The sequence below is a fragment of the Rhineura floridana genome, chromosome 17, assembly GCF_030035675.1.
Source record: "Rhineura floridana isolate rRhiFlo1 chromosome 17, rRhiFlo1.hap2, whole genome shotgun sequence".
Classification (NCBI taxonomy): Eukaryota; Metazoa; Chordata; class Lepidosauria; order Squamata; family Rhineuridae; genus Rhineura; species Rhineura floridana.
In genome coordinates, this window is record NC_084496.1 from 25,794,362 (window position 1) to 25,800,820 (window position 6,459).

Below are 6,459 nucleotides of genomic sequence, written 5' to 3' on the forward strand. Positions count from 1 at the left end.
ATTTGGTGGGAATATAAAAACCTTCTCTGTAAGCACTCGGGGTACTCAGGATGCTAGGAGGCAATATTGTTGGGGGGAGCGGCGTATGTGCCTGGGCCAGAGAAAAGCCCATGTACGCATCAGAAAGGTACATGAAGTCCAAGGCAAGCAGAGAAGGCCTGAGAGTAGGACAGAATCCACTTCACTGAGAGTAAAAGACCTTGGCGATACAACCGGATGTACAATTAGGGCTAATTGAAAGCCAAGATATATATAGTCACAGACGGCGCTGTGTTGATTCTACACCAAAAAAACCCCACAGAATTTTGCAATAGGTTAGGGATAGGTGAGAAATTTGATTCAGTTCACATTTAAAGCCAAATCAATCAAATCCGCACTTTCTGAAACAGCATGAGAGCCGAAACACAACCCTCCTTCGCAATCTGCACTTCGTCAAATTCTGCAACGCGTTTCGCCAACCAAACAATGTTTAGAAAAACGCATATGTTTGGGGGAAAGTGTGCATAAAAATGAATATATGAGTGAAAATAACATACAAACATGCATGATATGATGAGAAATTGCTTTAAAAATGTGTACATTTGTCAACACTGTCTACAAAACGTGTTTAATTGGAGAAGTTTGCACTAAAATGCTTGAGAATTTTCATGAGGATTTTTTTTTAAAAAAAATGCAGATTGCTGCAGAAAATGAGAACTGAATTTAAGATTGGAAAAATGAGAACTTGAGAGAACTGAAACTGACAGATCTTTCCATCTGTACAATGGGTGTAGTTTGGCACCCTGAGAACGTCAGCTTTTATGGAGGGAGCTTCCACTCTGTCACTATTTTGCAGGTGGGATTCAGTCGCATCCCAGCAAATTTAGGTTGCAAAACTAAAGTGGGTTTGCTACTCTTGCGCAACAAACCCACTTTCTTTTTTCTTTTAACTTTTTGCATTAAGGAAAGTGGTGGGAAAATGTGCCACAATCCACAGGATAACAGTTGCTTAGCACAACAATGTATAACCTCCCCACCAACACATCAGAATGGATGCTGCATAACCAGCCATCATTGTATAATCTCCCCACAAACTTTGTGCAAACAAATTGGGATGAATGGTCACTTAACATTAACATTTTTAAAACAAGTTTCTATATAACACAGGAACATTTGGGGCTGCTGTTGGTCCCTCTAACTCAGTGTTATCCACAGTGTAGACTCTACATTGACTGACAGTGGCTCTGCGGGGTGTCAGGCAGGGTTTGAAAGCACCTTGGACAACTCCTTGAAAGTTCAGACGAAAACCTGGAATGGATGGGATGGGATGGGATCTGTTGGCCAGCGCCACTTTGAAAGCATTCCATTGACCTAACAAGATGGTATGGATTTGAGTTAGTTTTTTGTCTGCTAGCTGCTGCTTCTATCACTCTGCGTTTTCCCTCCTCGCAAAAATATTGATACTAATATCGATGTTTAAAGGAAATATTAATATTTTGAAAGGAAATAGTGATACAATTATCTTCTTAATATTGATATTTTAGAGGTGGGTTGTTTTTTTTAAAAAAATTGCTATATAAAAATCCACTCTGCAATGATAATCAAATTAATGGAAAATTCAGTACCAAATCCAAATTGGGTGGAATTCTCACACATCCCTAGCTGTCACATATCTTGATACAGAGGTGCTTCTCGCACCTTCACTATATAATTTCCACTGGATACTGGAGATGCGAGGAAGGCAATGGTAAACCACCCCTAAATACCGCTTACAATGAAAACCCTATTCATAGGGTCGCCATATGTTGGAATCGGCTTGAAGGCAGTCCAACACACATGCACACTGAAGATGCGCCTCGTTACCCTGGCCTTTGACACCTAAGATAGGTGTTTCCAGGACCCATCCCATTCCTGTGACTAATTTGTTTTAACTTTTAAAAAAATGATTTTTAATTTTAAATTGCTGTAACCAGGCCCGGGACCTGCTAGTGAAAGGAAAATAGTGAAATAAAATTTACATTCATTGTTCTGGCCACCTCTAGCCTCACCCACAACTGGTTTGTGGCCTCTCCCAAAGATGATGATGATGATATGATGATGATGATGATGTGATGATGATGATGATATGATGATGATGATGATGATGAAAACAGGGCAGGGATGGGGACTTGTGGCTCTCCAGATGCCACTGGGTGCCATCAGCCCCAGCCAACATCACCATCACTCAGGCATTATGGGAGTTAGAATCCAACAACATCTGGAGGGCCACACGTTCCCCATTCCTGCTATTGGGGGTTGAACTGGACTGACCTGCCAAATCCCTTCTGGCAATGTCATATGTATTGTATAACTCCAGCTTGTTTCCCATCTGTTGGAGGTGTTCTCTGCCAGCACCTCCCTAGCAGACACTCTGCTGCGGTAATGCGGGTGCCAAAAATGGAAATGCGTCTTCCCTGGAGGCTCTTCATTGGATCGCCATCTGTCCTGCTGAAGAGACATGGAGCTGGGCTTAACGGTCTGGAGGTGTCCCTGCCTTCCCTTTGAGTTAGTGGGAAAGAAGAGGACGAGGGGTAGGGAATCGTTTGCAGCTCAAGGGCCGCAACCTTCGGGGGAGGCCACGCGCCAGTTGTGGGTGCGGCTCGAGGTGGCCAGAGCAATGAATGTAAATTTTATTTTTGTGCCGCAGGGCAATTTCCAGAAGGTGATCATCCAGGCAAGCAAAAGAGGTTTTATCCGAATGCAAGGGTGCATTTTCCAGCCAGGCAAAAACATGGGGGGCAGGGCAGAAAACAGGGTCTGGTAGTGGCGTGGCTGGGGGACAGGAGGCATGATTAATGAGAGAGTGTGGTTTGGAGAGAGCCCTGGGGGCCACATAGAGAGGTTGGAGAGCCACCTCTGCTCCCAGGAGCTCAGATTCCCCACCCCAGCATCACAAATACGATACAGGAAGGCGGTTCCAGAACATCCTCTAGTCTTGTTTATAGTGGTGGACACTTAACTCATGACCAAAAAAAGGGTTAGGGTTTGCATTATCAAAAAACAGGACAGAAATTTGCACCACTTCTGCAAACACTCACATGTCCGTGAGTTTTTGCTTCCTCTCTTTAAATGAACTGGATGTAGCTGGAATGCTCTGGTGCTCCTTCCCCCCCAGTGTCTGCTGGGATTTGCAATTCAGTAGGGAATAAGAAAGAAGGAGCAAGAGAATGCCGGCCCCCAGCATGCAGTGTGCTCCACTCCAACTTAGTTTGTGTCTAGAGATAGAACACTAGAGCAGTCTTCCCTGATCTGGTGCCTTCCAGTTATTGCTGAACTACAAGTCTCACCGCCCCTTATCATAGAATCATAGAATCGTAGAGTTAGAAGGGGCCTATAACGCCATCGAGTCCAACCCCCTGCTCAATGCAGGAATCCATATCAAAGCATTCCCAACAGATGGCTGTCCAGCTGCCTCTTGAAAGCCTCCAGTGTCAGAGAGCCCACTACCTCTCGAGGTCATTGGTTCCATCGTTGTATGGCTCTAACAGTTAGGAAGTTTTTCCTGATGTTCACTTGAAATCTGGCTTCCTGCAACTTGAGCCCATTATTCCATGTCCTGCACTCTGGGATGATTGAGAAGATATCCCGGCCCTCCTCTATGTGATGACCTTTCAAGAGTGTTGTCATAGCTACCCTCAGTCTTCTCTTCTCCAGGCTAAACATGCCCAGTTCTTTCAGTCTCTCCTCATAGACTTTGTTTCCAGTCCCCTGATCATCCTTGTTGTCCTCCTTTGAACCTGTTCCAGTTTGTCTGCATCCTTGAATCCTTCCTCATTGGCCATGCTGGCTGAGGCTGATGGGAGTTGGGGTTCAGTGACATCTGGAGGGATCCAGCAGGTTCCCCCACACCTTCCTGGATGGGCCAATGGTCTGATCCAGTATAAAGAAGTTTCATGTTTTCCATTTATGCTTCAGGTATCCTCCAGGTATTACTGGACTCCAACTCCCTTTAGCCAAAGCCAACACAGCCATTGGCCAGGGCTGATGGGAGTTGTAGAACAGAGCAAAGAAGAACATGATGCAACTTCATACTTGTCTGACCTTCACCTTGGAGAACAGCTTCCAATCAGTGTAGACCAGGGGTGGGGGATTTGCGGCCTTCCTGGGATTGCTGGACTCCAACTGCAGCCAGCATAAGCAGTGCAGGGACTAGGAGAAGTTGCAGGCTAACAGTATCTGGAGGGCACCATGTTAGCCATCCCGTTTTCAGGCAAAAGGACTGCAGATAGCGAGGAAGACTCGATGCACATCCGTCGGATCCTATAACATACCTATACATCCACCATCTTGGTCAGGTAAAAGAAGCCTCAGAGTACTTCCACACTGCAACTAAAGCCAATTCCCTGTTAATTTATTTTAGTTGCAGATAGGGATGGAAACTACGACCAAACTTCCCTGAACACGCCCGATCTCGTCTAATCTCGGAAGCTAAGCAGGGTCAGGCCTGGTTAGTACTTGGATGGGAGACCGCCCAGGAATACCGGGTGCCATAGGCTTAGAGGAAGGCAATGGTAAACCACCTCTGAATATCTCTTACCATGAAAACCCTATGAATATATCCAAAAAAGATTCACAGGGTTGCTATACGTCGTAATCGACTTGAAGGCATATAACAACAACAAGGAGATGGAAAGATCTGTCACTTTCTGTTCTCTTAAGTATCTCATTTTTCCAATCTTTTTCTATTAAGGTTTCCACATTTCTGAAGCAATTTGCAATGTTGTTGTTTTTACAAAAAAAAAAATCCTCAGGAAAATTCTATAGCATTTCTTCTAAGTACTGCCTTCCTTGGTCTCAATCAGGGGTGTAGTCATCCAGGGTCTCAGGGGGTCTTACTTTAGCCCCATGATGGCAGCTAGAGGAGTAAGGAGCCTCAGGATAAGAGCATCACAAGCCCTACTGGATTGGACCAAGGGCCCATCTAGTCCTCGTGCCGGTTCTTGGAAGCCCACAAGCAGGACATGAGTGCAGTCACACTCAGCCTGCTACATCACACAGAGTGTGCCTGGTGAGCTTCACTGTGAAGCATTCTTAGGCCGTGATGTCTCTTCAGCAAATAGAACAAAACACCTTCTTTGCTTTGAAATCAATGCAAGGATGAGCTTGTCCAGAATAAATGGACGCCAGGAACAGCACACAGAAGGAGCCTCCAATAATAATAAAAATAGAGCGCAAAGCTGGGCATTGGATAGCGTGCATGAGAAGTGGTCCTCGCTGTAAGAGGTCCTGAGATACATTTTGAACTAAATGATGTATTGTGGGAAGACTGTGTTTTTCTAGTAAATCTTGCGTCCAAAGAACACGTCATCTTGGCTTTTTCATCCATGCCGGGCTGTGAGGTCAGGAAGGGCCATAGCTTGATGGAAGAGTATCTCCCGGGCATGTGCAGAAGGTCCCAGTTTCAATTTCTGGCATCTCTAGGTAGGGATGGCAGAGGTCTCTGTCTGAAACCCTGGAGAGCCACTGCCAGCCAGTGTTAAACTGGAGTGGCTAACAGTGGCCCACAGGTCACATCTGGCTCTACCAAGAGGTTTTGTGGTTTCTCAAGAACTGCCCCCCATTTATCATTTTTGTAAAAAATAAATAAATAGAACTTGAGTGCTCCTATGGAACTCCCATTGTGACACCATGATGGCTGAAGGATTTTTGTTGCTCCCCAAGGAGTCATTTTGGGGTGTTTTTTTAAGTTGGGTTATATCCAGTGTTAGTCACACTCAGAGTAGAGTAGACCCATTGAAATTAATGGACATGAGTAACTTAGATCCATTAATCTCAATGAGTCTACTCTGAGTATTACTTAATTGGCTACAAGCCTTTTAATTTTTTAAAATATTTTACTGATTCCTGCCGTGGATCCCCCAAATGTCCCTCAAATCTTGTCCGTTTTTAATATGTTTTCTGACCACTCCTGAAGGTCCCCTGCTGTAATTCTGTGATGCCAAAGGGTTTTTGTGAGCCCCCACCCCCCAAAACGTGTCCTTTTAAAAAATAATAAAATAAAATTTGACCACACCCACTTACACATGTTAGCCATGCCCATTTTTACACTTTGGTCTCTGGAGGGTTGATCGTGGGTCAGCCCGAAAAAGGTTAGTCGCCTCTGGTGCAGGCACCACTGAGCTAGATGAACCAAGGGGACTTGGTATAAGGCAGCTTCCTATGTCCCTATCAGATGTGTTGGGCCAGAGCTCAGTGGTAGAGCACATTCTTTGCACGTGCAGCAGGTCCCTCTCCAGCTTCTCTAGGTAGGGCTGATCCTGAGACATCCTGCCGTATCTAGGAACTTCATGAACATAAGAAGTGCCTGTCCGCTGGATCAGTCCAGAGGCCCATCTAGTCCTGCACTTTGTTCTCACTGTGGCCAACCAGATGCCCATGGGAAGCCTGGAACTGGAACCTGAGCACGGCAACACTCTCCCCTCCTGAGGTTTCCAGCAACTG

The 6,459-nt window shown here is 45.4% G+C and overlaps 1 pseudogene; it reads left to right on the forward strand.

The window, feature by feature from the left end:
- Positions 1–4,395: 4,395 nt before the first annotated feature.
- LOC133372164 (5S ribosomal RNA) lies at positions 4,396–4,514 on the forward strand (annotated as a pseudogene).
- The last annotated feature ends 1,945 nt before the right edge of the window (positions 4,515–6,459 follow it).